Source organism: Monomorium pharaonis, chromosome 1 (genome assembly GCF_013373865.1).
Source record: "Monomorium pharaonis isolate MP-MQ-018 chromosome 1, ASM1337386v2, whole genome shotgun sequence".
Lineage (NCBI taxonomy): Eukaryota > Metazoa > Arthropoda > Insecta > Hymenoptera > Formicidae > Monomorium > Monomorium pharaonis.
The window spans coordinates 16,259,437-16,278,817 of record NC_050467.1 but is presented as its reverse complement, the minus strand read 5'-3'; the positions used below and the strand labels follow the sequence as shown (position 1 = coordinate 16,278,817).

Here is a 19,381-nt window from a genome sequence, read left to right as displayed (position 1 = left end):
TTAAGATCATCTTCAGTACAGTCTTAAGATGCCATCAACCAATCACAGAGCCGTATTAGCATCTTAAGATATTACTTGAGACTATCTTAAAATAAGTTTCGACTATGAATACCGACCATAGCGATAAAATGTCGTTAACGGTAGAGTCCCTAGAAATAACCCATACAGCACGGGGAGCTCCCGGGGAGCTCTCGAGGAGCTTACAAAATTTTTCATAAGCTTCATTTAAGCTTCCAAAAAATTCGCACGGAGCTGCTATGTCCGCTTTTGAGAGCTCCTTGAGAGCTTTATTTGAGCTTGCAGGGGGTTTATAAATCATGTTTTAAGAGCTCCCTGCGAGCTTCAAAGTAATTCCCGGGAAGCTTTTATACAAGCTTCCTGAGAGCTTTATCTAAGCTTGCAAGGATTTCAGAAATTGTTTTAAGAGTTCCCTGCAAGCTTCAAAATAATTCTCGGAAAATTTCTATATAAGCTTCTCGGGAGCTCTTATGTCCGCTTTTGGGAGCTCCCTGAGAGCTTAGATGAAACTATCAGGGAGCTTATATAGAAGCTTCACGGGAATTATTTTGAAGCTCGCAGGGAGTTCTTAAAACATTATTTCTGAACTCCCTGCGAGCTTAAATAAAGCTCTCAGGGAGTTCTCAAAAGCGGACATAGGAGCTGCCGGAAAAAATTTTATTTTTATATTTTCTCAATTTTCGGAAGCTCTCTCTGAGTTGCGAAGGCCCACGAACTCTCTTCGTGTAACAAAAACAATATATATTACACTTTGCTGCTAGTGAAGTACTAACTGCTAGGTAAGCCGTGAGTCCGTGAGTGATGGTTTTATTTTATAAGCTTTTTGGAGTAAATTTTCTCACGAGAAAAAGGAGCGCCGTACCTTCGCCTAGTGGCGATCTTGCGAACTACTTGCGGCTATATGACTATACATGCAGTACATTAATTTACCCGATATGTTCAATCTCTGGGAGTTTGTTTCGTCAAATTTTGTAAACTTCTTGAAAACTCAGCAAAACAAACTCCCAGGGAGCTTGTTTTGTCGAATTTTGTAAGCTTCTCGGGAGCTCAGCAAAATAAACTCCCTGGGAGTTTGTTTTGTCGAATTTTGTAAGGTTCTTGGAAACTCAGCAAAATAAACTCCCTGGGAGCTTGTTTTGTCAAATTTTGTAAGCTTCTCGGAAACTCAACAAAACGAACTCCCTGGGAGCTTGTTTTGACGAATTTTGTAAACTTCTCGGGAGCTCAGCAAAGTGAACTCCCTGGGAGCTTGTTTTGTCGAATTTTGTAAGCTCCCCGGGAGCTCAGCAAAATGAACTCCCTGGGAGCTTGTTTTGACGAATTTTGTGAACTTCTCGGGAGCTCAGCAAAATGAACTCCCTGGGAGCTTGTTTTGTCGAATTTTGTAAGGTTCTCGGAAACTCAATAAAACGAACTCCCTGGAAGCTTGTTTTGTCGAATTTTGTAAGCTTTTCGGGAGCTCAGCAAAATGAACTCCCTGGGAGCTTAATTAGAGTTTTGTGCTGTATGGGAAGAGTCTGGACAATCCCCACAAAGCACACTTTATCCTGAGGATATCCCCAAGATCGAGATATCCAATTGGACATATTACAATTTCATAGATGTCCTACGGTTATTGCAATATCTCTCAGATATTTGGTGGATATTGCGATCCTGTGCTGTGTAAATCTTGTTTAGATTTTTATTGGCTTTAAAGCAAAATGGTGGAACCAATTAGATCCTTTCTTTGAGTATAAAGCGCGCGGTAAGATTTAAATTTGAGAAATAATTTTGAATAAAATACTCTTTTTAATTGTAATTATAATTTTATTAAAATTAATAAAAGAACATATATCACTTAATAATAGAATGTCTTGCAAATAGAATTAAAAAACATAAAAAAACATATATAAAAGAACATATATAATAAAATAAAGACGAACATATATTAATTAAAATATTTATTATTTAATAATAGGAATGTCTTGCCATGATTGTACTACTATATATAGGTGCTTTTAAGTGTTTTTTAACAACCAGTCATGTTTCCTACAAAGTGATATTTATTTATTTATAGACGTAATAATTTATGGGAAGGTTAGAATGTCATTTTTCTATTTCACAGTGCTTCACATATATCTGCTTTTATTTGTTCTTAATTTAATAAGTTTAAATCATAATGTATAGACGTACCTTTTGCAGTAGATAAATAAAAAAAACCAAATGTTTTATATTTGATACAATACAATTTTATATAATGTGTACAACTAGCTGCTGTTGTATATTATCGACACCATTTTGCTTCAAAACCACACATTGTCCAGACTCTTATTTTTAGGGACTCTAGTTAACGGTCGGTAATTTTTTCAAAAGTTTTCAAGAGTTGCCGTATAAGTGTCGCGAAATAATGTGCCTGTGGTACGACGCGAGTGTCAGAATGAAGGGGAAAGGATGACAAAGTAATCAATCGTGCGAAATTTAGGAGTAATAATCATGTGGAAATGCCTGTCGCTCGATTTTTCCGCACTGTTGATCGGTGGAAGAATGAGTTTACTTATATACTCCCAGACAGCACACAACATCCAATGGACGTTCGATTTTGGTTTTTATTTTGTCTAAACGTCCATGGACGTAATACAAATGTTTTAAGAACGTACATTATTGGATGTTCAAAATACATTCATATCTGGACGAAAAGATGTTCATTTTACGTACTTTTGAAAAAAATTCTTGCCTACAAAAATTTTTGTGTAAAATAATTTTGTCAATTCTTTTTGACGTGCAATAAAAATGATAGCATGTATGAAAAAAAAAAAAAACATTTTCTTGAGAATTGGCTCAGATCGATTTAGTAGTAGAGTATTAAATAATTTTAGTGTAGAGTATTAAATATTTTGCGTATTTAATATATATATATAAACTAGACAATAGTCTGATTATTTAAGATCCTGTAATTTTAGATAAAATATTATTCAATTTTAATGCAAATTTGAGTTAATTTGTTAGTAAAATTTATTGGATCATATTCATATATATGTACATATACATATATGTATAGTTTAATCTTATATTTATTATATTAAGACTGTCTTAAGATTCCTTTCAATTCAATAAAATAATGTGCGATGTTTTTATTGGTTGAATTGGATCTAAAGATTTTTTTAATAAAGATTGAACTATATATAAATACCGTCGAATAAATTTTACTAATAAGTTAACTGATTTGCATCAAAATTGAATAATATTTTATCTATACCTACCTATTTTAAAAAGTTCTTTTAATGTTCAAAACAGGTCCAATTTTAGTCTGTTTTTCTTTAAAATGGACGTTTTTCGAACGTCCAAGGCGGTAACACGGTACGTTTTTAAAATGTCTTTAAAATGTTCACAGCTCTAATTCGGATGTTTTAAATACGTCCGCAACGTTCAGTATATACGTTTTTAGTACGTTTTTAAAACGTCACTGTGCTGTTTGGTCTGTTTGTGCACAATCAGCGACTTTCCGGCCGGTAGAGGTTTACGAAAAGAACCATTTTCGGCGCACATGTAATAAAATATTTATGCAACTAGTACGGTGAATCGGCTAATTGCCCATAAGTGTGGGATATGTGTACTCGTCTTCAACTTGTCTGTCCACCCGCACGGGAGGGTAACAGCCGATCCGCTCATGTTGCATACAATATTTTTTGTACGTATTCGAAATATTGGTTCTTTTGTGTAAAGTGACACGTGAGAAAAAGTTCATTTTTGATGCACTGGTAGCGAAAAATATTTATTGTCAATACATTGTTTGGGATTTGCTATTATTGATTAGTGTGACAATGTATTAATGATTATAAAATTTATTCTACCTGTGAAACGTAATTAATTTGGGACAAGAAAAAATAAAGTTAATTTTAAATTTAAAATTTTTCTGTCCTAAATAACAAGAATAAAATTTATTGTTCTTATTAAACTGCATTACATAATTTAACGTATCTGTATTACCTCTGATAGAATAGATTGCTTTTTGATTAAACGGGTCATTGACATGCACCTGACAAAGTTAAGACATTCGCCTATACAAGAGAAAAAGACAATGGCTGGCGACCCTATTTCGTGACGTGCAAACAAAAATAGTCTCGGACGTGGACTGCGGCTAATAGCCTTTAAAGAATCAACAATTTAGATCAACATTTGTTGGTCTAGTAGCATCACATTACGTAAAACCTAAAGATAAATAAAAGATACTTTTTTTCGTATGGTGTAACATTTTTTCATTAGTTTCATTATTTTTATTACTACAATGATGCGTCGTAGATAATAAAAAGATATTACAAAACATTATATTATTACAAATGTGAAAATAGCAGAAATTTTTTTCTAATTAGGCGATTATATGCATAATCTATTGTATTCCATTTTTTTAATATATTGTTAAAATTATTTACTGAGTATTTTTGTAAACAGCAAAAAACACATAAAAAAAGTTATATCATGATAAAGTTATGCTTAAAATTGTGCTCGAATTTCTCTTAAAGCTTAGAGTCGTATGATCATAGTAACAAGAGAAACGTCTGAAGCATCTTGTTGGAGCAACTATTCTACTCGTAGACACGACAGCAAAGATTAGGTAGTAAAGAGAGAACTACTACTACTACCTTTTAGGGTAGTTAAGTGCACAACGCTCCAACTTATTTTGTTTTCTCGTCGCTTCTCCATCTGTCTATAGCCTCGCCTCAAATCAGATTGAATTAACCGCCCTGCCTCTTGCACGACGTGAGACGAACGCGCTTATGTGGATGATCTCGCGATCTTGATCCTTCTTAGAACGCGTGAACTGGTAAGAGACTGAACACCAGTTTTTAGCGCAATCGTGAAAACGGAAAATGTTCCTTTCGTCTTTAGTTGTGAAAACACTTATCACGAATAGTATCAACGCTGATCAAATTAAGTTAGCTATAATAATGCGTGATTATATCTAAAGTACTGTTGAAGAAAAAAGTAAACGCGTTAGCAAACTATCGAAAAAGAACTGAAAGATTAAAAAAATAAAATGTAAACAAAAAAAACAAAATAATTATGACGATGAGAGGAGTGAGAAGTAAAAAATACAGTTGACTTATAAAATAATCCGGAAAGACAATTTAAAGAAACAAATGATTAAAAATTACCAATAAATGTTAATGATGATTGTAATTCGACAATTTTTAAATTCTCTTTATCTAGTTTTCTATTTCACAGATATATTTGATGCAATCGCGATACGCAAATGGAACAAGAAGCAACATTGGCGAAAAGCCGTTCTAGCATACACAAGATGTTTTAAAAGATACAATAATAATAAATTAATTCTTTGACCAATGAATGTTTTAAATATATTGATAAAGTTGAAATTGCCTATACAATTTGCAGTGGATTCTTGTGCTTTTTCTATTAATTTTTCTATTAATTTAATATTCTTAACTCATGTAAACTGCGCACCGACAATTTCGTCAACTTTGAAACACAGTTATTAATTGAAAGCTAAATATCAGTCCCCTGAAGCATCTTAAAATCTGTCCTTAAAATCTGCCCCCCTCCCAAAAAAAAACTGTAAAAAATTTATTCTGCAAAATAATACTTCAGCCAGGATTTGAACCTGGATCTTCAATCATTCTATGAGAGTGTTTTAGCTTTAATAAATGATTACGTTATAATTATCGAGACATTTATATTCGTGGGTAGAGCAACATGAGCTTTGAAACTGGAACATGATGCAATGAGATTAGTGGGTAAGTTTTTCTTTAGGATTTAGGATGCAAACTCACTAAAATTCGTGAAAGATCATAGGATAACAGAATCTTTCCGTCGTAATCTCAGTAATGTGCACTCAGATCTAATGTGTACCGAGATCTAATATCACACATTTACGAAAGCATGTCATCGAGCGGCGAAGATTTTTTGGAATGAAGCTGCGATTGATTGACTTTGAAGGAATACGAAGTATTCTGACAAAACGATAGTGGTGGCATTGGCGTAGTTTTCGGTTTTAAATATGTCGAAGCTTGCGGAATAATGTCGTTGCCCTCTTCTCCTCGGGTTGCTCGGCTGTTCGTCGGACTTGAGTATCTGGCACCACCACCGCTGTTACCATCACCATCACCATCGTTGCTACTACTGCTGTTGCCGTCACCGATGTCCAGTTCTTCCTCTTTCTCTATCTTGACGTCGCTTTTTCGCTCTCTCGTAATACTGTCACTGCTACCACCGCTACCACCGCTGCCATCACCGTCGCTGTCGCCGTCGTCGCTGCTTCTGCTGTCGTAACCTGCGCCGCTATCGATACCTACTGTCCCCTCCGCGAGACCATCCTCTTATTCCCACTCCTTCTACGGAGCACCTGCCGTGCTCCATGCCAGGGAGTTCGGCGCGTTAGGGGCGCTCGACGAAGGTAAGTAGATGGTGGGTTATCAGTCGACGGAACATCTTCGTCGCGAACGGGAACGTGAGCTCTTCAGTGTGGTGACGCATGTGGAGAAGAAACAAGAATCAGGTGTGGAAACGTCAAATATCTATGTCAAAATTACATCATTGTCAAATTAATGTTTCGCGTAAGAAAGGCAAAATAGTTTAAAGAAAAAAATTGTCAGTGTTCTATTAGCCATTTTAAGAAATTAAAGGTATTTTGCTATTAAGTACGGAGTCACACTATTTGAATATCTTCCGACCGAAAAGAGACATTCGCAATTAAATATCCGCGAGACATAAAAGCATTCCCGTAAGTTGTAGTCGCACGATGATCACAACCACGATTGCGCCAAGGTAAATGTCAGCAAGGAGGTCACAACGCCGGTGAATTGTGTTAAGTGCACAGCAAGCGACTTATTCAACCAAATCCACGAGAGATCTCACCATTAGTAGTGTACACGACGGTAAACGACACACGTCCGGCGACGTAGTATCTTAACGGTCGATATCTTGACGCAGCAAAAAAAAAAGATTTAAAGAGGAACGTCCGTACTAAAGTTTCTAGAACAAGAGACAAAAGCAAAGTAATAAGGTAATAAGAAGACTGCCGGGATGCTGCACGAGGGGCTATTAAGCTCCAGCTAACACGTGGCGATTACGCGCACACTCTGCAGTTGCAAGGTGAGCTTATTATTAATCGTACGATCCTTATTATCGCGAACTGTACTATTTAATGGATCAGATACTCTTTAATTCATTTTTACATATTTCTTGTTATCTTTCTTTTTTAAAAATTAAATGTAAAATTAAATTATCTAAAAATAGATGTTAAATTAAAAAATATATTACGCGGAAATAAAATAATTGTAATAATTAATCTCTAAAATAAATTTATAATATTGTATTTATATAATTATCAGACATGACAAATTATCAATTCTTAAACAACACGTATTATACTTTCAAATTATATAAACTTTTAACGACCAAAATGTAATTATTAATCGAGCCCGCTTAGCGTATAAAAGACATTATAATGTCTCTTAGTTATTTAAAAATTAATTAACATCAGTCCTAATTGATATTGAAAGCAAGTAATTCTAATAATACAAAATATATTCCAACTGACTGTAAAAGAGCAGGCATTAAAGGAATTAAAGGAACGAATTACTTGCGAGTCGCACTTGCGTGATCTGCTTACCGATGTAAACGCGTGCGAATAGAATGACCGCGCCGAAACAACCGGGCGGATAAGGTTCTTGTGGAAATTGAGTGGGGAGAGAATGTGGTCGGTCGACAAGGCAAGGAGGCCTCACTAAATTTTCATGCCGCTGGTCCAGACGCAATGAGCCTGAGATCCCCACGTGCTTTTGAACATCCTCCCTCTCTCTCTTTCTCTCTCTTTCTCTTCTCTCTCTTTTTTACTTCATCTCCTTATGTTCGTTCATCTTTACCTCGTTCTTTTTCGTTGGCCGCTTTTCTCCTTATCGTCTCTTTCTCTTGCACGTACGGATAAAGACTTCGTTTCAGCGGATCACCGGCTTCACTCTCCTCTCTACACTCCTTTCTTTTTCCCTTTCTCTCTTCTTCTCCCTCTACATTTCTCTTTCTCTCTCTCTCTCTCTCTCTCTCTTTTCTTCTTCACTGTGTCGCTACTCTCATCGGTCTTTATCCTTCTCTTGCCTTTTTGAACTGATCAGCCAACCTCTCTTTGCGGAATCCCGAGACGGCGAAGAGTTAGCGCGCGCATTCCGGTTAGCGGTCGAACGCATCGCCGTTACTGCTTCTTCAGCTACCGCTGTTGTTGCCCTCGTGTCTGTCGCAGTCGTCTCATCATAAATGTCGGTCAACCCTTACTTTCTCGGTGTAGAAGAGACTAGATTTAATTGGTTGTACATATAGATCTATGTCCTTCTCATGATACAAGAACATTGATAATTAGATAAGATTAGACTTAAAATTAGCAGTAATCTCCTGATCCAACTGTTGACAACAAAATAATTTTTATTTTTTACAAATAAGCATTAACTTTTTTCGTTTCCACTCATTTTCAAAATATATGAAGTAATATTTAAACTATATTTAGATCATAATTCTTTTTAGATTATGAATAAATCGGATATTACTTCCTATCGTCAAATCAATAGATTTACGTGATTTGCTTTGCAGCGCAAAACGCGTGTAAAGTGTTGTTCCGCGAATTCGTATTACGATCGGACACATTGCCAAGACGCATGTGTATACGTGAACCGGATCTGAATAAACTTGCATGTATACATCATAAGGATGCGAATTGCGTGCACATATACATCGACTGAGACATAATTTCGTGAATCACTGACTGCATATGTGTACGGCATCATTCGAAATTGTGTCAGGTAGATTTGTATATTAATCGTTAGTTAGTTCGCGCGGGTTTAAACATAATATCGAATAATTCAGAAACAACTTAGTGATTGCACACAAATGCACTATTTTATCATTTTGAGAAATCTATACGTAAAGTATTTTAATTTACATAATTTAGTTTTGTTATATGATTCTGTAATGTAAATAAATTAAATAAAGAATTCTATCATCGAAAACAAAATAGAAATTAATGCAACCATTTTTTTAAACAACAGTATTAAATATATTGCTCCACTGGCCAGGATTTTCATTTTTGAGATGGTCTGCACTTTTGGCATACCAGTCGTACCAAACTCACGGCTCGCATAACAATCTGTTTTTTTTTTTTCGAAATTTGCATCGAAATACGTCGCCGAACATCCGTTTGCTCTCCCCGCCCAACGTTGGCAAGCAAAAGGAGTACGCTAACGGTTTTCGAACAGGTGTCATCTCTCTTTTTTCCGCGCTTCATGAAATATTCACCAGGCATACGATTACGTTAGTACGGGCCGCACTAATCCATCCGTCGGGGCATTCAACTTCGCCGCATATGTCTTGAAATCGCGCCCAACATAACTTTGCATTCGTTTGCCAAGGTAATTCCTTGGCAAATTAACGTTACCGTGTCGCGACTTTATACCTATTTGTACGTGGAGATACCGGTACATACCGTGGGAATAACAATCGTGTCCCCAACAGTACCGAGAGACATTACTCATTTACAAATTTTTAATCTAAAAAGACTTCTCAAGTAAAAGTTTTCTACTGGCAAAGTACTAATTACTCAGTATTGATTTATGGTATATGATATTCAGTATTAGCTGTACGAATTTAACTGGAATGAATTGAGATGAAAAGGCTTCTTAAAATAGCTGTATTGTAACAGTATTAAAAATCAGTATCAAAGCATTGCAGAAAACAATAATTAAATGTTCTACTACTTTTTTTATTACGAGTAAGGCCGGTTCTACAATATGTCGTATGTTGCAGTCAGATGTTGGAACGCAGCCGGTAGTTCAATGAGAGAATTTCATTGTCGAGCATCCAACTGCGATATACAACATATTGTAGAATTGGCTAAAATTATAATACAACATTACGAATCGTAATCGACACAATTAACTCTAGAAGATAAATATAATAAATTTGCTTATTTTTAAAAACAAAAGTGGGGTAATACTGTACCTCAAAGTTCTTAAGTGTCTCAATCTTTTTTATCGGTAGTAAATTAATAATTAAATAGTAAATTTTTTATTTTTTAATGAAAAAAGCAGTGATATATAAATATGTTGTTTTTGTCAAAAAAATTAAAAATCCACTTAAAGCAAAAAAAAACAAAAATATGCAAAAATGACTTTAATTTTTTAATAAAGCAAAGTTAAAAATTAGCTATTTATTATAAAATATCATATTAAAAAGGAATAAATGCTTTAATCTAGCGGATCAAAAAAACTTGTTTCTTTTTGTATACTTTGCAAGGATTTGATATGGAAATCATGTCTGCAAAAAGATTTAGCTCGATTCACAAAATTAACAAAATTGTATAACAATTGATAGGGAAAAAACAAAGTTTTGTCTTTTGTAATTCTTAACATATAAGCAAATTGTTTCATTTTAATCATTTTTACATAAAAAACCAAAATTTACTAACCGATACAATTTTTAACTTAAAAGCCAAGTGAGATCACACAGTACCCCATGTCAAATTCTCTCTTGCACTATAACCTATGAGACACTTTACGCTTTGACTGATACAGATTAGTTGCTAGAGAATTGAACCAAATTATGATATGGGTCCCGAAAAGTCACGTGGATAACTTCAGGAATGTAATATAAATTTTCTTTGGAGTACTAAAGAATCCCACATTTGTCTTTCAGAGTTAAAATCACAAATCAGGAAATTGATGAAAAATTTAAGATGCCAAGATCGCTTTAAAACGCAATGGCCCATTAATGTTCTATAATATTATTTGTAAAAATTTATAAAAAGATTTTTACAATAAATTTACGATAAACACTAAAGCCTGCGGTTCATGACGTTTTTTTTTCCTTTTAATTGCTAATTAGCTTGTATGCTTGCTACAATGTAGGCAATTGTGCTTGAAATTATGTCTGCTTATTACGCTGCTGATCTATTAAATTTTTATGATAAAACGTGCTATTTTTCTTGCTATTTATTTAAACTAAAACAAAAGTTAAGATAATTAGAATATTTAAATATTCTCTCGCGAAAATCCGGTATGAGTTAGAACAAAAACCCTTATTGTATGTAAATTCAAGTAAGCAACACTATTAGTAGAACTGTCAGCAATACTATCCACACGATAGCAAGCACAATGTAGTTAACAATCCAGCAAGGAAAAAACAGCATGTGCCGTAGGCTTTAATTTTTGCTTTACTATGATAATTTTAATTACTTTATCACTCACGTTGATTATTTTCATCATTTTAAGTTTATTTTATGCAACTTTTGGTTTTATTAAAATTTTGTTGTATTAATTTTTAAATAATTGTACTGATAACATATTCTTATATACAAATAATTTTTAAATAAACGTTTATATAATTTTTGCAATAATATATTTAGCTAATTGTATTAATCTCATAGACTCACTTTAAAAATTAATATTTTAATAAATAAAATTATTAGATAATATAGAATATGTCTTACTCGGTCATATGTATTACTGGATCTTTGTACTGATATTTATTTGTGTGATTTTGTATTATCTTTTAAAATTTATTGAACTGTACGTCAAATAGAATTTTCGGTTTTTAAAACATAACTGTAAGACGAACAGATTAGTAATATTACAATATTAAATTGATGATAAATTTAATAGTAATAATTCTAACACGTATCTTGTTTCCCTGTTATCATCTAAAATACTATAAGTAATACTAATTGACAAAAAATATTTGTTTTTATTATTTTACACCAGACAAGACATTTTTTTAGATTTTTAAATGTTCACAATGATGCCGTAATCTAAATTTTATTAGCACGTCAGGTCCAAATAATTAAGATTTAATATGTAAAAAAATGGCTCTTTTATGACGTTTTAAATTTTTTAAGTAAAAAAAAGTTAACGTTATATGGAAATTTTAATAAGATGTCATGAATGTATTGTTCATCCTCTAAAATATATCTTTTTCGTTTAGATAACTTATTTTTTAACCATGCTATGCCATTCAACAACAATAACATGTCAATAGAAAAAGAAGGAGAAAAATACACCAATAAGTGATCATCGGTGAAAATAATGAAGTCAAATTTAAACATCCGTATAAAGTCCGTTACAAAGCTCCCTTGAGCTTTGTAACGGAGTTTATATGTATGTTTAAATTATGCTATTCCAAAGTAACTCATTAAGAAACATGCTGGCGAGTATTTACAATGATTCCTAAATATGTTTCTATGTATGCAAAATGGCTAGTTATATAGTTAATATATAATTAGCCATTTTGCATACATAGAAACTGATACTTTTAATAGATACTCTCTTGGAACGTTCTCACGTGCACGCGAGTTCTTGGCTCAATGTCCGTTTATTCACATTACACTTTACGAATGCAAAAGTCTTAGGCACAGAAAAAAAATTATTTTACTACATTGCATACTTGTCATTCATAGCAAATTAAATTACGCTTAACAATACACATATACACACATTGTTCGACAAAAGTATTATGTAATAAATCGCTTTCCTTTATATTTATAGTAGGAAACTCGTGGAAGTCGGCTTATTGCCGAGGTGTCGATAACTATACATTCGCCAGGGACTACATAGTTCTTACTCTGTATTTATCTATAATCACATCGCATGTGCACACGCGTGACGTGCCGTGTACGCGTGTATATGGTTCTACACGCGCTATTTCTCATCGAGCAGACATTCCGCACGTGATATAATAATTGTCCCCAGTCGTAACACTGATTATTAGATCGCATTAACCGTTAATGTTAACATAACTGATCTCGATTGCAGCCAATGGATCGTAAAGTCAATTGCAAAAAAATTGCACGTGGTTACGACTCGTGAATCAAATCGCTCGACGCGTTGCATCCTTTTCGAGCAACAAAATCTCGAGCACATGACATACAAGCGAGCACCGCATACAGCAAAGAAGGGAAGAGATAGAAAGGGTTGCGATTAAGTGGAATAATCCGAAGGTTACGTCGCGCTCGAGCGAAACGGTAAATTTCAACATGTTTAGTGTCATTGGCCGATCAATGCGCGGTTAATTATCGCGTTTATATTTCGTAATAACTTTAATTGGGCCGGGTGCGCGAACACGGTAAGCACGATACGATCGATACGAGATTTCTGTATTGTATCGTGCGTGTATAATTTTATGTGGAATTAACTGTAGATGGGGTATAACGGTAACGGAACATAATCGAATCATATAAGAAACGAATTAATGATGCAATCTACTCTCTGTCATCAAATCGACACCGTGATACTTTCCTTTCTATTCTATTTTAACGAGATGCGATGTATTAATATACGTAAGATATATTATTTAGAAAGAGATTAATGTACATAAATGATTGTTGCAGCATCGTCGTAACCATGTACGCTTATTACAATCCTTATAATGTAGTTTAGTTCGATAAATTGTATCTTCATTCTCCATTGTGTTTTACAATACAATCAGATATATAAAAAAGGAAAGTAATAATTTCACACATGAGAATTAATATTCTTAAAGATGTAAGATGTTGTGAGCATTTTAATGATAGATTAAAATTTGTAAACGGTAAAATTATAAAAACATGCAGTACATAATTTTTCGCAATAAATAAATGTTTAACATAAAATTCTATATTTTTAAATATTTCGAAAACATTCTTCAAGTTCCTAAAAAGTTTTTATATGTTGCCAGATGAACAGCCGAAATAAGAATACAAAATCTTTTTTAATAATGTTGTCCATATGTACTTATGTTATACTTATTTATACTTAATACAATTATCTTTCCTAGAAAAAATAAATAAATGATAACAAAAATATCTATGTGTTTAATAAGCCATTAAAAAGAAAAACATTTATTAAAAATAACAATTTTTAGAGAACTTTGATACTTTCATGATAATATCATGCAAACGTATTATGTAAATGGTATAGTTGATTGGAAATTGGGCAGGCACATTTATCGTATATTAATATTGATCATTACCTCCGGCACTAAGCAGTACGTTTGTCGGTACGCGATGCACAATCGTGTTCCGAGGAATTTATAAAGCTTATCGCTGTACGACTGTCAAGTATTAAATGGCCAGAAGAAGAGAAGCCAAACCTGGTAACGCTATCTTGACCCGGTTTGCAGCGATGAATGTTTCGCCAAGTTCTTTTCGAACATGAATCTGCAATTAACACACACTTTTACACATTTTGCTTTAATCAACATTCCATATCACATTGAACAAATGCAAAGATTGAAATCGGTCCAAAGTTATAGTCTCAAAAACTATTTGACTTACAGCATTAACTTTTTTGTCTCGTATCAATGAAAATTTGGTATATAAATGTTCGTAATTGTGATCGTATATGTTTACAATAAGAACAAAAAGAAAATCTTACAGTATCAAAGTTTACCGTTTTTGTATGACTTAATGATATCTACATTTCCAAAAATGATGAAATATATTGCTCAGATAATGATGCACTTTTTTTCAGTGATTTTTGCATGTACGATTGAAGGTATTTCTAGATAAATTGCGAATGTTGTCCGTCACCAGCGTGGAATCATAGTCGCCGCATAGCACGCTGAGAAGATCGACTGGAATTCTAAAACAGTCGATGTAAGACAGAGTCCTGTCGTCGCTCGAATACCATAAACGACGCGATGATTGATTTGATATTGATTACAATTGTACGTACCCGCAAAGACAAATCATCGTATACGCATTTGTGTTAAAATTGAAAAAGATATTATTTATTTATGATGTCAAAAAGAGGAAGAGAGAGCTGGCGTGCGATTAATGCCTCTAGAGTTAATGCGTTTGAGAATGATACCATGAGAAACCAGTTCATCAGAAACAATAACAATGTATTCAAACAAAAATTTTGAGAACAAATTAACCTCTACAGCATAGTGACGTTTTAAAAATGTACTAAAATCATGTACACTGAACGTTTCGGACGTATTTAAAACATACAAATTAGAGCTGTTGACATTTTTAAGACATTTTAAAAACGTCCAGTGTTACCATTTTAGACATTCGAAAAACGTCCATTTTAAGGAAAAACAGACCAAAATTGGACTTGTTTTAAACATTAAAAGAATTTTTTTAAATAGACAGATATAGATAAAATATTATTTAATTTTAATGCAAATTAGTTAACTTGTTAGTAAAATTTATTCGACGGTATTTATATATAGCTTGATTTTATACTTATGAGGTCTTTAGATCCAATTCAATCAATAAAAAAATTGCACAGCATTATTTGATTGAATTGAAAAGGATCTTGAGATAATCTTAATATAATAAATATAAGATTAAACTATATACGTATATATGAATATGAGTTAATAATACAATATTGTTAATAATACAATAAGTTTTATTAACAAATTAACTTAAACTTTAACTTGAATTAAAATTTAATATTTTATCTAAGATCATAGGATCTTAAATGATTGGACTATTGCCTTTAATCTTAATATTTTTAATATTATTACAAATTAAAAAAATGATTTAATTGATTAAAATAATTTGTAAAAACATTTTTTATAAATCTAAAAAATTATTATATTTAAATAGCAGACATCTTATTGTTTCAAAGATGTCTTTAAAAAGTCTTCTGGACTTCTTTTGGACGTGTATGCTGTCTGATTTCTTCCTATCCCTCATTTTTATCAATTTCGATTATACTTTGATTAGAGTATCTCTATTAGTTTAGTTAATAAAGAAAGATAAATGTTTGACACGAATTCTCAATCAAAAATTTTTTTAACAAAAATTATTATACATATATAATACGTTAAATATATATATAAACAAAGATTTTTTTAACGTATAATTATAAACATATTTTGCATGTCCAATAATGTACGTACTTAAAACGTTCATATTACATCCATGGATTTTTTGACTAAATAAAAATTAAAATTGGACGTCCATTGGATGTTTGGTACTGTTTGGGAACTATTAGTAAATGACATTACTAGAGAAAATAATAATTTAAAGTAAAGAACAGTAATAGAAAAAATTTTTTTAATGTATCTATAAAAAATATTTTTACTTTTTTTGTATTTATTGCACAAATTTTAATTTTTATTTGTTTATTTTACTTATTCAAATAGTATTTTTTACATCCTTATACCTTTTAAATAAATATTTCTATTAAATCTATTTCAATTTTTGCCCAATAGTGACAAATCGATAATACCTATAATATAGATGTCATTATGACAAAAATCAGTTTTCTGTTTTTACTTGTTATAATAAATATTTTTAAAGATACTCGTTAGCACTTGAAAAATTAATAATATATTGTACTGATATTTGATAATAATTATTAATAATATTTTTGGCGATATCAAAAAATGCATGTAAATATAATTTGTTCTCTTGATGCATGCTCTTACATGTATAAGACAGTAGTTGACGTTAAAGTTGATGTTGAAAGAACGATGAGACAACGTTGTCACATTAAAGTAGCCTGAAATAGTGCCGAGAGGGAATTATTAGCGTGGGATCTATCACACACCGACCCGAGCGAAAAACACCGTTACGAAGACGCGTGTAATCTAACCGACCTGGTCGAACATTCCAAGAATGTATTGTGTGTGAATCTGCCTCCAGTCGTTCATCTCTACTACGAGATAAATCGACAGGTGCGCATACAATGCTGTGTCTTAAGAATGTATGATCTACAATTTCAATCAAACGTGACTAATATTATTCATAACATAACACTTGTTGAAATTTTGGCATTTACTTAGATTCAATAAGACGTTAATAGTCTCAATTGCATAAAATTAAAATTTTTTGATAACGATTAATAAAATTTTAGATCATTTATCTATTTTTAGATTATTTATCAATACATATTCTTAGTTTTAAAGTTAAAAATGTTAGACTTAACTGTCGGACTGTACAATTAGATGGATAGTTAATCAATGACGTTTGCTTACTACATATTACAACAGTTTAATCTTTAATTAACTTAATTAAAATTATTATTTATCTGTAATACTTTTTAAAACTGTTACATTTTTTAATAGTGTTATAATTTTTTGTTGTTTCTTGAGTTAGCAAAAAATAATATGATAAATAAAATTAACATTTTAAAAAACATTTGCAAAAAATTTGCCCCAACTATTCATATAATTTGTATGTACATCAAAGTAAATTAATATGATATGTCGTTTGATCGCTACTGTCATAATAAACCATGTACAAGACTCTAACTTAAACCTTTATATCCTTAGAAACCACACTCAATCACTTTGAAAAATATAATATACAAATTTTGTTTTATTAAATAATAATCTATGTAATTTTTACACAGATTTAATTTTTTATATTTTCTTAATGTAGATCAGATCTGCAGAGGGGATTTTACTTTTCGACTGATTTTCCCAACAGTCATCCTCATTCCTTTCATTGTAGGCCAATATAAGATACTGCGAACAGGCTGATATAGAAGATAATTTTCGGAAATTTGGAAGTTACATTTAAAAAAATTGATCAAATTTATATAAAACATAAATATAATAATTTTACACACAGTTTGATAAAATAAATGAAATATAGACGGTCCGTATATATATATATATATATATATATATATACATGTATTTTTATATATATACATGTATTTTTATATATATACATGTATATGTTGTTACATACACATGAGCGTTTGATTGAATGCCTACCGGTAACCCTGTTTCTTCTTATGAGAAATAGAACGCCGTCGCATACATCTTATAGCAAGTTTGCATACCGTTACACGGAAAAAATTTTCTTTAAAAACCTTGAAAATCATGGTAATCACAGGATATTTCGAAGAAATGTTTTATGTAAAATTTTCTGATTTATTAATATCTACTATACATACTTTTTCTAATTTATTGTTAATTGCTCATAATAATTTTATCATGTAGCAAAGTAAATTGATCGTTCATATCATAAATAGAATAAAAGACATGGTAGTATCTTGCGGCAAGTGAATACGCAGCACGAAACTACATAATGTGTCTTAACGCGAGTCGACGATTCAAGATTATTGGATTAATAATGGGTGAATCAATTAAGTTTTGAGTAAGCTCAATCGATAGCTTCAATTTAAATTATATAAAAATGTTTTTATTTTTCTCCTACGTGCATTACGAGCAGAGATATTGCGACACAAAATTTAAAACTATAAACTTTCAATTTTAAGAAATGTTATTGCCTTCAGAAAACATTTTTTTTTATCTTTGATGCCAGATGCTCGTCTACCTATCGTCTATCTTGAAGTTTTTTTAATAATATATCGACAGTGAATCGTTAGATCATTGATTTATCTTATTTAAATCAATCCTAAACTGATAACTTTAAATTGATAAATTAGATTATTAGCGTGCTCACACAATGAACCTGTAGGCGTATTGCGCGAATTAAATAAGGTGTGTCGATTGGTGTACAAATGTATGTGCGTGGTGGGTGCGTGAATGCGTGCGCGTGCACGCATTGTATTAATAACAAAGTTTCGTTAAAATTATTAAAATAATACTTTGAATCAAAACACATAGAATATGTTTCACACGTTCCTAAATTTCTATATTTATCTTTAAAAAAGTTTCAGTTAAAAAAAAGGTGAAAATATAGCCACCCATTTAGAATTTATTCAATAACTTTATTAACAATTAATTAATATTTTAAATTAAAACTTAACGATTATATATATTAAAGTGTTGTTTATTAAATTTCGGGATTCAAAGTTATCAAATATTTACTATATTACATATTATTTATAAAAATGTAACAACACTGCATAATGGGTCGAAGAAAAAAGGGATGATAATATAGCCACAAAAATAAATATAAAAAATTGGTTTTGTTTAAAAAAGTCACAATATTTTGTTACAAAATTTTATATTTATATAAAATAAATTCTTAGGTTAGAAAAAAAAGTTCCATAATTGTGAAGAGAGATAAACGTAGGTAGAAGATAGAAATTTTAAATTTATACGTAATATCTTCTTTCTATCGCGATAATAATTTATGCATATCACAAATTATTGGTTGACAGCAGAATGACAACCGATATATCAAGGATTTTTTTTTATATATAGAGATGATCGAAAATGATCATATATCTTGCCAGCACACTTAGATGGCTGTATTAACAACATTCTATGTCATTGTTTAACTTTATATTAATTGAAATGTGCTCAGCTGAATGAAAAGTTAAATAACAAAAAAATATTCAAGTGTACATACATTTGGGTGATAATGCGTATGTTTTAAAATAATGAAGAAGTATGTGTAATTAAATATTAAAATGTACCTTAAAAAAGTTTCGAAATTCTTAAAAGTAAAAATGCCTTATAACAAACATTGGCT

The 19,381-nt window shown here is 31.7% G+C and overlaps 1 protein-coding gene across 2 annotated transcripts in view; it reads left to right on the top strand.

The window, feature by feature from the left end:
* Positions 1-1,928: 1,928 nt before the first annotated feature.
* Positions 1,929-19,381, top strand: part of LOC105836408 — a 198,634-nt gene continuing 181,181 nt past the window's right edge. Inside the window, exons 1-2 of one of the 2 annotated variants that reach the window (XM_036292773.1) lie at positions 1,929-6,511; positions 6,748-7,107. The gene's annotated coding sequence lies outside the window, so the exon portion shown is untranslated. Of the gene's footprint in view, positions 7,108-19,381 lie in introns of both variants that reach the window. The other variant, XM_036292752.1, reaches the window with a different exon arrangement.